At 42.3% G+C, this 12,499-nt stretch overlaps 1 long non-coding RNA gene across 1 annotated transcript in view; it reads left to right on the top strand.

Annotated features, from left to right (window-relative positions):
• Positions 1-12,499, top strand: part of LOC131422591 (uncharacterized) — a 144,549-nt gene that overhangs the window by 66,034 nt on the left and 66,016 nt on the right. The window lies entirely within an intron of this gene.

Below are 12,499 nucleotides of genomic sequence, written 5' to 3'. Positions count from 1 at the left end.
AATTGAGTGGTCTTACTGAGAAGGTGACATTTAAGCAAAGCCTGGAAGGAGGACTTCCTTTAACCATAAGAGTTTTAGTGGTGGGAGACGGAATCAACTTCTAACTATAGAGACTCACAGGTGAGATGCTCATTTTCCCAGCATGCCTTGCAGCTAGAGTGAGGATGAGTGACCTAAGATAATTGAATCCAAAGACCTTGCTTGGGGATCTGGAAAGCTAAAGAATCTTGGACAGTGGAGAAGCCGTCCTGGCACAACTGTGGCAGAAACACACTGGCTCCAGGGAGATGGGGCAGAAGGAGTCCAGTGCAACTTATGGTGTCCAGTGCTGGAGTGGTGCTGTTATACTGTAAGGGCCAGTGCTTGCTGACTGCAGCTGCAGAGTCCTCACCATGGTAATTTGAGACTGAGGTACTGGCTACAGCTGAGCCTTCTTTTTCCTGCTTGTCTTCTGAGCCTTCTTCTTTAGGCTCTCTGGTGCTTCTGTAAGCTCCCTGGTATCTTTCTTTTCTGCTCAAATAAGCCAAAATTGGTTTCTGTTGCTTGCAACCAAAAACTCTGACTGGCACAACCCTATTCCATCCCGTGCTTGCCTCTATCAGTGCTTCGATTTCGATGTATTGTGATGCCTTGTTTATCTGTGTGTCTTTTGTTTACCATGAGCTCTTGAGAGGAGGGACCACATGTTTATTATTCATTGTCATGCTTCCGGTTTCTAGCCTGTGCTTGGCACACAGTAAGGGCTCAGTATGCTTTTGTTGAATCCATGAATGAACAGAAAACAAAAGAATGCATAAATGGAACTTCTGAGTCCATGGTTTTCTTTATAGCATCCTTACTTTCAGAGGCCATATGCAACCATGCCAGTGCAGCTCTGTCACTCAAGGCTAGTGCCCATCTCTTGCAGCAAACATGCAGATCAAAGGGGAGTGCTTTTTCATTGCTGGCTAAAGCAGCTTTCCATTAGGGTGCCCCTGCAGAACTCATTGCTTTTAGGAAGGGGAAAATATGGCTAAATGAGTCTTCAATCTCAGTTAAAAAAAGGGGAACTGAAAATCTATTGAATGCAGAATGGAACAAGGACTCTGGACTCTACTTCTGTAGAGCTGATGATCTTGGGTGCATCATTACATGGGTCTCAGTTTCTTCTTCTGTAAAATGGGGGCATTGAGTTAGATCATATTTCTCACTAGGTGCACTGTTGACAGTATGGGCTGGATAATGCTGTGTTGTGGGTGTGGTCCTGTGCATTTGAGAATGTTTAGCAGCAACCCTGGCCTCTAATCAACAGATGCCAGTAGCATTCCCCTCATTGTGACAATGTCCCCAGATATTGCCAAATGTCCCCTGGGATATAAAATTGCCCCTGGTTGAGAGCCACTGAATTAGATGTTATTTAAGCAGATTATGAGTTCTAGAGTTGGAGCAAGAGTTGGGACTCGTCCTCTGCCATATCCTAGCCCCTAGCCCAATGTGAGGCATCATAGCAAATGTTCAATACAAGCTGAATGAATGAGAAGAAATACTCAGTTCCTTCCAGCTAGATAACCTCTTTGGCACCAAGAGAACCATCTAGATGGTAATGATACTCATTACTCATGTGACCACCCTTCCTTCGGTACTGTTTAGCATTCCTGGATAGAAATGAGCCAAGGCACTATTAAAAAATGGGTCTATGGGGCCAGGCTGGTGGCATAGCGGTTAAGTTCATGCGCTCCACTTCGGCGGCCCCAGGGGGTTCACAGGTTCAGGTCCCAGGCACGGACCTATGCATTGCTCATCAAGCCACGCTGTGGCGGTGTCCCATGTAAAGTAGAGGAAGATGGGCACAGATGTTAGTCCAGGGCCAATCTTCCTCAGCAAAAAGAGGAGGATTGGCAACTGATGTTAGCTAAGGGCTAATATTCCTCACCAAAAAAACAAACACAAACAACAACAACAACAACAAAAAATGGGTCTATCTTTCCACACTGGCAATGAAATAGTGACTATAATTGTTAGGAAGGGTCCACTCAATCGTGATAGCTATCTCAAACCATATCCTCAAAAGTTAACTCTGAATTTTATGAGTATGACAAAAAGGTTAGTTGAGAAGAATGAGTACAAATTTTGGAATGAGAATTTTACATCGTTTGCGTTCAGTTAGCAAAGGATTATATATAAGGATTAGGAATATTAATTTCCAATTCCTAAATTGTTCATTATCTTTTGCTATGTGTGATTAAGAAAGTGCTTTCTTTTCCAGTCTATCCAGGACTTTCCTTCTCTTATTTTTCATCTTCTACTTATCTACCTTTTGGCATTCCGCCCTGTCTGACAGGGATTGCACTGACTATGTAGATCAATTTGGGGTGTATTTCCATCTTAACAATATTAAGTCTTCTGATCCAGGAACATGAGATGTCTTTCTGTTTCTTTAGGTCTTCTTTATTTCTTTCAACAATGTTTTATAGTTTTGTGCTTCTTTTGTTAAATTTATTCCTAAGGATTTTACTGATGCTGTTGTAAATAGAACTGTTTTCTTAATTTCATTTTTGGATTCTTTGTTGGTAGCATATAGAAATACAATTGATTTTTGTACATTGATCTCATATCCTTCAACCTTGCTGAACTCATTTATTCCTTCTAATAGTTTTTTAGTAGATTTCTTATATGCAAGAAAGAGTCTCTAGTGGATTCTTTAATGGATTTCTTATATGCAAGATCATGTCATCTGAAAATAGAGATAGCTTTACCTCTTCTTTTCCAGTGTCAATGCATTTTATTTCTTTTTCTTGCCTAATTGCCCTGGCTAGATCCCCCACTACAATGTTGAATAGGTGAGAGGGGACATCCTTGTCTTGTTCCTGATCTTAGGGGGAAAAGATTTAGTCTTTCACCATTAAGTATGATGTTAACTGTGATTTGTTTTGTAGATGCCCTTCATCAGCTTGAGTTTTCCATTCCTAGTTTGTTGAGTGTCTGTATCACAAAGGGGAATTAAATCTTGTCAAATGCTTTTTCCGTGTCTATTCAGTGGTTTTGTGCACTGTTCTATTAATGTGGCATATCCCATTACTTGATTTCCAGATGTTAAACCAACCTTGCATTTCTGGGATAAATCCCACTTGCTCATGGTGTATAATCCTTTTTACATATTGATGGATTCAATTTACTAGTATTTTCTGAGAATTTTTGCATCCATAGTATTAAGAGATATTGGTATGTAGATTTTTTTTGTCTTGTGAGGTCTTTGTCTGGTTTTTGTATCGGCAAGACTGGCCTCATAGAAGGAGCTGGGAAGGGTTTCTTCCTCTTCTAGTTTCTGGAAGTGTTTGTGAAGAAATGGCATTAATTCTTCTTTAAACATTTGGTAGAATTCACCAGTGTAGCTATCTGGTCCTGAGCTTTTCTTTGTGGGAAGCTTTTTGATTACTAATTCAATCTCTTTACTTCTCATAGAGTGTGAAGATTTTCTGTTTCTTTTTGAGTCCAGCCTGTTTTTACAAATGGAGTTTTACTGGAACACAGCCATACTCATTCATTTACAGATTTTCTATGGCTGCTTTGATGCAACAATGGCAAAGTTGAATAGTTGGGACAGAGACTGTACAGCACACAAGTCTAAAGTATTTACTATGTGGCCTTTTACAGAAAAAGCTTACTGACCCCTCTTGTAGAACATGAGATTTTTCAGGAATGCATATGTTGCACAAGAGTAAATATGCTTATATTTAATGAGCATCTATTGGGCGGCACCATATTAAATTGCCATCTGTATAGGTCAAAAATGATCAAATATTGGCACTTACATATGGTCAACCTAATATAATTTGCCAAGCATATGAAAATTAGTGGAATACAGGCTGTGCTCTCAAGGAGCTATTGGTTTAGTGGGGAACACACACACATAGGCACACACACACACACTCACTCCTGATGTCAATGAGTGTAATAATTACTATTACAGAGGCACAAACTAAGCATTGTAGGAGCACAGAGCAGTGTGCGAGTAATTCTTACCAGTAGGGGTAAGAGAAAGGGGCTGGAAGTTGGAGAGAAATGGCTGTGTTTCAAATGCTGGGCATTTGAACTGCACCTTGTAGGACATGTAGGATTTCATCAGGTAAAGAGAGGCATTTTCCAGAGTTTTCCTCAAGGGTGGGGTGGGGTTGACATTAAGCCATCAGAAACATGCTTCATTTCTTTTTTGTCAAACAGAATTGCTGCAGACAATTCACTATTGGAAAATAGTTGCTTAGAATTACAGGATATTAAAGATCAAATGAGTATGACTCCCTAATTTTTCAAATGAAGCATGGAGGCAAAGTGATTTGCCCAAGGTCACCCAGCTGTTGACCAATTGTTTTATTGCAGGACCAGAACCTATGTCTCCTGACCATCAACCCATCAGGCTACTTGGATGTGCAAGACAGCAGAGTCAGCAAAATCATTTACTGGGGACACGATGCAAGCAGACCTGGGTTTGAATTCTGACTCTATCACTTACTGACTCTGTTGCCTGTTACAGGGTTTATGAGCCTGAATTCCCTCATACGTGGTCCCCACAGAGTAGAGGTTCAGAGCTCAGAGTCTGAAACCAGCCTCTCTAGGTTTCACCCCAGTACCACTACTTACTAGATATGTGACCTTGGGCACATTACTTAACCTCTCTGGGTCAGTAACATGGGGAAAATAATAGAACTTACCTCACAGAGCTATAGGACTTAAGTGAGTTTAGGATTAAATGCATAAGGCACATAGAATAATGTCTGAGACATATAAAGTATTATATGTTAACATTATTATTTTGAAAAAAGTGATCATAGGACTGTTATAGGACCAATGAGAGTGATTTAGGTGAAAGCGTTTTTCTAAACTTGTAGAACAATACAAGTAGAATTTATTATTATTCTCTATGTGAATTAGACTGGCAGCCCAGAGAAGGAAGCTGATGACTGTAATTTATTAAAGCCTTATGTGCCAGGGGCTTTACTTATATCATTTAAACATCACAATAACCCAGAGATGGTTATTATTTTTGGCTGACAAGAGGGGCAGCATAGCAGAGCATAGGAGGAAAGTACAAAGACTTGGGGCCAGGCTGCTGGATCTGAATCCTCCCTTGGCCCCTTACAGGCTGTGCAAACACAGGTGAGTTGCTTTAACTCCCCATGCCTCAGTTTCCCAGTCTGTAAAAGAGAATGATGAGAACAGTAGTATCTGCTTCCTAGGTTGTTCTGAGGATTAAATGAGTTAATTTTGTGAAGTGCTTAGGACAGTGTTTGACACGTTATAAGTGTTTGTTTAAGAAAGAATGAAAGAAGGGAGGGAGAGAGAGAAAGAAGGGAGGGAAGGAGGGAAAAAGAAAAGGAAAGAAGGAAGGAAGGGAAGAAGGAACCTATGCTCAATGAGATTAAGTAGCTTGTTCACCACACATGATTAATACACGCATAAGTTGGGATGTGGAACCAGGTCTGCCTGGGTCCTCTCTGAAGCCTGTGCCCCTTCTGCTCAACCAGGCTCAGAAGAAAGACAGGGACAGGAGATGTGTTTCAGGACATGAGGCAGAGCCAACCTCCCAGGTTTCCAACAGAGCATCTCGTTCCAAATGGATGAATGATCAGGGAAGGAATGAGCCATTAACTGGTGTTCAAAAAGGATAATGGTCAACTGGATAGCTAATCCACTTCATATCCAACCAGGGTCTCTGCGGCCACCTGGTGGATAGGTCCTTTCTGCACTGTGTTCCTTGCCTAGGACTTGCTGTGCCAGAGCTCACAGCTCTGACTTTTCGCTCTCCATTTGGCAATACTTGGGGAGCTCAGGCAGAGGCTCAGGGGCTTAGGGTCTGGATCTAGAAATTGCATACCACTGGCAAAGTTTGGAATTCTTCCTTCCCTGGCATCTCATTTTTCCAGCCTTGAGATGCTCTCTCTCAGCTGGTGAGGGTCCTGGCTGGGCAGTGCAAGGCTGAATCATCTATTGAAGTCTTCATTTGTGTTTTGTTTTCCTGGTATCTTATTTCCTGGAATTTAAGATGCTATTGGTTTTAAGATGCACCACTATTTTATATTCCACTAAGAAAGAATGAAACACACTACCAATTAAGCTATGACATAGGCTTATCACTTAGAATTTTAATTTTATATTTGTGAAAAAGCTTGCTAGCCTCTTTGAGACATGCATAGATTTGAACATGTATCACTCTTATGTATGTATAGAAAAGAAAATTTAAGCAAAAAATTGTCTAGGGTAGTCCTAAAACCTCTTCACATTCAATGCAAGACTCTTGTGAATCACTTTTCAACTCAGAGTCATCTGTGGTCACCGGTGTCTGTGTTTTTCCATTCAGTATCAGCCTCTGAGCTGTTCAGAGTGTTGGCGATGTGGCATTTCTCAGAAGAGTGCTCCATTGTTGTCTCTGGGATTTTCTTTCAAGCCTTTGACACTCATTCTACAAGTTTTGATGTTGATTTTCTTGATCTTATTAGGATGTTGCAATGAAAGGTTTTCAGATAACAATCAAGACTAATAGCCCTTTCTTAGATGGTCCTCAATGGCTTGTTGACTGAAAGGTCAAGGAGTTGTACGTATCCAGTCATGCCACCTGGAGTAACAACCTAATTTGAACATGCTTAGGAAATGATAATTATGTCCTGACTGCCACTGACCAATGGCTATGGTAAGATACCAACAATAGTGAGATGCCACATAATATCAGAAATGTTAAAAGGAAGGAAAAGATGTACATCTTAGAATAGATGAAATAAGGTGTTTTCCAAGAAGGTAGCCACTCCTTTGTATGTCTTTGCCTGGAAGGTGAACCCTCCTCCTGGCTTTATTTGGGAGTTTGTTGGGGAGATAATACTAGGTGGGCCCTGAAAAAGTGAGGATGGGAAGGCAAGTTCTTTTGGGGGGTGGGGCAGAAGTGAGAAGGGCAGAGAGAAGAGAAGAGTGAATTCCCCCCAGTCAAGGAAGGTGGGCAGGTTCTGTGAGAGGCTGGAACTGTGACTGGCCCCCACACAAAGCCTTGGGGTGTCAAGACCTCAGGGGGGATGGTCAAGGTGCGTGCACCCATGGAGGTGCTTAGACACTGGACTTCAGCATCCTCTGGGGCTCCCATGCCCAAGCAAGACCCATCATAGTAGAGCCGCCTAACTCTAGAAAACAAAGCGGCTTTCAGAGTAGTCCGCTGTTTCTAAGAACTTTGAGGCTCTTTCCTAATCCTGGAGAGTGAGAAGAAGCTCTGATAATGAATTTCCACCTGGCCAATGGGATGAGGCTGGAATTCAAATTCGATTTAGAGAAAGTAAAGTATAGTCATGCGCTGCATAACAATGTTTCAATCAACGACAGACCGCATATACCATGGGGGTCCCATAATATTGGTACCACACAGCCTAGGTGTGTAGTGGGTTATACCATCTAGGTGTGTGTAGGTACACTCTATGATGCACGCTCAGCGACGAACTCTCCTAACAATGCATTTTCCAGAATGTATCTCTGTTGTTAAACGTTGCATAACTATACCGTGACAATTTTTGTCCACTTAGTTTATAGAATAAGATCTAACTTCATATCTGATGCATGTCTGTTACATATAGTAAAGAGCTCTTTTTTTTTTTTAAATTGAAAAGCTGCTCTGGACAGAAATAATCCTTGAGCCTAGCCCCAGTTCCCCCCAGAATTTCTCTGCGTGGCTTCACTGGGCTTTATACAGTATTTCTCAGTGGGTCACTAGAGGCCTTTGGGGCTGGACAAGTCCTGCACATTGCAGATTGTTTTGCAGTCGGTTCCTCTCACTGTCAATGGTGCCCCCTTGGTCACTATGACCAAATGCTCCCCACATTTCCAAATGGCCCCCATCGGGTAGGTGCCACCTCTGGTGGAGAACCACCAGGATAATGGGCTACAGCCATGGCGTTGCTGAGTCACGTGAGCAACTAGTTTAAACTCTCCGGGCTTACATTTCGATCATCATTGCCATTGTGATAATTTAAAGATAGATTCTTCACAGGGACAGCAAGGAAGTATGTAAAAGAAAGAAACAAAGAAACCGCAAAGCAACCAACTGTATAAAAACATACTCTCTAGGAGCAAGCATGGGAGAAATCAAATATGCGTTATTATTAGTGCTGCAACGGTTATTCTTAGAATTGCTAAAAACGCAAGAAATTCTAAACAAGTGCCACTTATCTGGTTTCTGCTCAACATATTCTGGGAAACTGAAAAAAGAAAACACGGTCATAATAATTACTTAATTTCACACGAGTGGTCATGAGAAAACCACTCCTTTTAGTGAGGGGAAAGAAAATGAAAAGAAGTTTTACTTCTCTAGCATTTTTATATACCAGTTACCACAGTAAATGTATTACGTGTATTTCCCATTTGATCTTCACTGCAATGCTGAGGTAGGTATTGTTGTTCCCATTTCATAGATGGGGAAACTGAGGCTCAGGGAGGTTACATCACTTGCCCAAGGTCATACACCTGGAAAGAGGCAGAGCCAGTCTTCAAAGCAAGGCTTCAAGACCTATAATCTTTTCATCACAAAACACTCTCCAGGTCAAACTGAGGAGGATGTCTATCAAAGCAGCTTTTAAGGCAGCCTAGTTGGAAGGAAAATTCAAATGATTGAGGGGTGGTCAAGGCATAGCTGGGGAGGTGGTGCTGAGCATGGAAGGTCAAGTGAGCTGAGCACAGGAGAACCGGCCTGGAACCTCCCTCAGAGGGAGGAGTGGGTGAGAACAAGGTGTTCATAACTGAGGGGTGTGTGTGTGTGTGTGTGTGTGTGTGTGTGTGTGTGTGCATGCATCCCTGCACCAGCCTCTCCAGTGTCCCTGTTGCCTGGATCAGATGCAAGAATGGGAATGGACACTGAAAGGAACCATGCAGTATTGACGGACTGGACAATTAACTGCTGCCAATGTGCTTGGTTTAAGGACACAATCTGTGTGCTTCCAAAGGGAGACTCCTGCAGTAATGAGAATGATGCTCTGGCTCCTCTCGCAAGCCCACTGAAAGATTCCGCTTCTTTAGATGCTCCTCTAGAACGAACCTGGGATAACGATTTCATTCCGACCTTATCGCCATTTGCCATTTACTGTCCCCTGTTCAGCTCAATTACAGCCAGTTAGCAGATGTGGAAGCTGCTTGCTCTGTTCTGGGCACTAGGTCGTCACTGCTCCATTCCTGGGATAGTCTGCACCAGGTCTCTCTGCCCTTCCTAAATTTTTCCTGATGTTGCTTCCTTTGCTTTCCCTTTGTACAGGGCAGCCACGTCCAGAATCAGTAATTATATTATCTGTGCTCCAGCCATGCTGGACACATTTCAGTTCTCCAAAAGTGCCAGGTTCTCTCAGGACTCCAGGCCTGTGCACGTGTGGGTCCCGTGGCTTGGAGCACTCTTTCCTCTCCCCAGCATCTATGCCTGGCTAACTCATCCTTCAGATCTCAGCTGAGACATCACCTCCCTCTGGAAGACTTTCTGATGCCTGCAGGCTGAGTAGGGATCCATGCTGATGTTTCCATATCAGCTTGTGTCTACCCACCCCCATCAGGGCACTTACTTATCATCCCTAAATGATAACTATGGTTATCTGGTTATCAGTTAGTCTACTTTTTTAGGTGGTTAGCATTATGAGGGCAGAGACACTGTTTCTTTTATTTGATGTCTGATTTAAGTGTTTGAGATTCAACTTTGCAACTATCTAGTTAGTTACTGACAGTGTTGGTACTCCTTTTTTAAATGCAGAGGAAAGTTCCAAAAACCTCTTAAAGGAGAAGATCTGACTACACTTACATGAAATGAGCGCTGCCCACTTGGTTTAGTTTGATGAAACTAGAAAGCTTTCTTCTCCTAACTCACAGTTGTTCTTCTGACATTAGGCCATCCATTATTTTGAGTTACAGGAAATTGTCTTCTGTTGAGATGCACATGTTCCTGGGTGGGTTGATCAAGTCCTTTGGTATGAATTAGGTTTTCTCAGTGGTCCCAAATCAGACTGATCAGAGGGACTGCCAAAGGAGCTTAAAAATACAGAGACCTGGGTCTCTATCCACAGAAATTCTGATTCAGTTGTATTCCAGAATGAATGGTCATTAGCATACTTGTACTCAGCCAGCCTTTTAAAGGGAAAGCTCCTAACGTCTGTAGAACAATGTATTCTGATGATAATTTACAGGGTTAGATTTAGTTATTGAATCCAGTTTATCACAGATTTACAACTAAATTACAACTAAACAGATTCCTAGCTTGGCAGGCAACTTTCTCAGTATGGCGGGAGCAGAGGTTCCCTTGGGGCTCAATTCTGCTGTGTTGCTTTGAGAGTCACTCCTGGAAGCTCAGTCTAGAGACTGTTTCTTGAGTTCTCCCAGTGATTCTATTTTTTTTGTTTTGTTTTGTTTATTGAGGTAACATTGGTTTATAACACTGTATAAATTTCAGGTGTACATCATTATACTTCTATTTCTGCATAGATTACATCATGTTCTCATGTTCACCACCCAAATACTAATTACAACCCATCACCACACACATGTGCCTAATTATCCCTTTCACCCTCCTCCCTCCCCCCTTCCCCTCTGGTAACCACCAATCCAATCTCTGTCTCTGTGTGTTTGTTTGTTGTTGTTATTATCTACTACTTAATGAGGAAGATCATACAGTATTTGACCTTCTCCCTCTGACTTATTTCACTTTGCATAATACCCTCAATGTCCATCCATGTTGTCACAAATGGCTGGATTTCATCGTTTCTTATGGCTGAGTAGTAAAATCCATCTCTGCACAAAGTGCAGAGCCCAAGAGATTTGTGCTTTAGTAGCCAAAGTGGATTATGTTCTCTGCAACCAAACCCCAGAAAATCCCTATCCATTCTAATTCAAAGCTCAGATTTCATCATTCACGTCTATATCATTGACAAGCTGGGGGTCTCGGGAAGATGACACTCTATAGGGTCTTCTCTCTACAAAGTTTTGACCATTGAGCAGGCTGCACCATGATTCCATAAAGCCCAGAATCTTTGCTTCCTCGTCCTAGATGAAGGTCCACCAATGACCCATCTCTTCCCTTTCTAGAACTTTTAGTCTTTTATCAGCAGTTAACCTAGTGTCTAGTACAGCATAGGTGCTTATAAACAATTGTTGACTGAGTCAATTAAATGATGAATTAATGAGTAGTGGATGAATGAGTGGGGGAGGGAGCAATGCGGGTGAAGTGGTAACACAATGTCTGGTACGGAGGAGGGGCTCAATGAATAACTACAGAATAAATAGATAAAGGGATAAACAAATAAATGATGTGTTAGTACATGGTGCGTAGTACATAGTAGGTGCTCACTGAATTTTTATTGAATGAATTAATGAATCATGTTTACGAAATGCCTAGCATAGAGCCTGGTCTATATCATTCTAAAAGAAGTAAATGAATAATAATTTCCTATACCTGTATGGATTCTTTCCTCTATCACCTCTACCTCCACTCCCTCCTATTCACCTTGGCCAGGTTCCTGTCTCTTGCCTTGGAGTCTTCCTTGGCCCTAAGCCATCCATCAACATCCATTAATCTGTCTTCTGTCAGCTAACTTCTGGCTCATCCCCAACCAACACTTTCAAGTATCCACATTTGCATACCTTACAAAAATGAGGAGGTGAATAATAGCGGACGCCACCTACTACCTACATATTATGTCTGAGGCACCTACTAGGTGCTTTTTGTGTATTATCAAAAAGCTTCACTATAGCATAATTATCTCCAGTTCACAGATGAGGACACTGAGGCTCAGACAAGTTAAGTATCATGTCCAAGGTCACACAGCTGGTAAGTGACAGAGCTGGTATTTGAACCCTGGTCTCTTTAATGCCAAAGCTACTGTTTTCTCCACAACCTGATGATTATGTAGCTACAAACAGATGTGAAACAGGCACACATTTGCATCTGAATGCACATGTGTATCTACACTAGGGTCCTTCAACAGCAGATCAGCGAAAGTCTGGACTGAATAATTCTTTGCTGGGGAGCTGTCTTGTGCATTGTAGGATGTTTTGCAGTGTCCCTGACCTCTACCCACTAGATGCCAGTAGCACACTCCACCCCAATTTCGACAACTAAAAATGTCTCCAAATATTGTCAAATGTCCCCTGGGGGGCAAAATCTGCCCTAGTTGAGACAAACTGATCTACATAATTGAAGAGGAAGTAGTGCCGCATGTTTGGAATGTTGTAAGCAGAGAAGGTGCTCAGAGATGTTGGGACCCTAAGATGGCCAAGACCTTGGTTTGGCTGATGATCAGACAGCTGGGAAGTCCTCCCCGGGAATTAGGGGTCAGCTTGCACCCTGTCGGGACCTGGGAACACCATGCGAACTCAAGATCTAGGATAAGGAGCATCTGGGCCCATCGGAAGCAGTGGGGTGTAATGGGAAAATGGCAGGCTGGGAGGCAGGCGCAGCTTCAGGCTCCCTACTAATTCATTGTGTGGCCTTGGGCCATTCTCAATCATCTTATAACAGTATTAA

Source organism: Diceros bicornis, chromosome 26, assembly GCF_020826845.1.
Source record: "Diceros bicornis minor isolate mBicDic1 chromosome 26, mDicBic1.mat.cur, whole genome shotgun sequence".
Lineage (NCBI taxonomy): Eukaryota > Metazoa > Chordata > Mammalia > Perissodactyla > Rhinocerotidae > Diceros > Diceros bicornis.
Note: the sequence above shows the minus strand (reverse complement) of the source record. Positions and strands in the feature narration are given on the sequence as shown.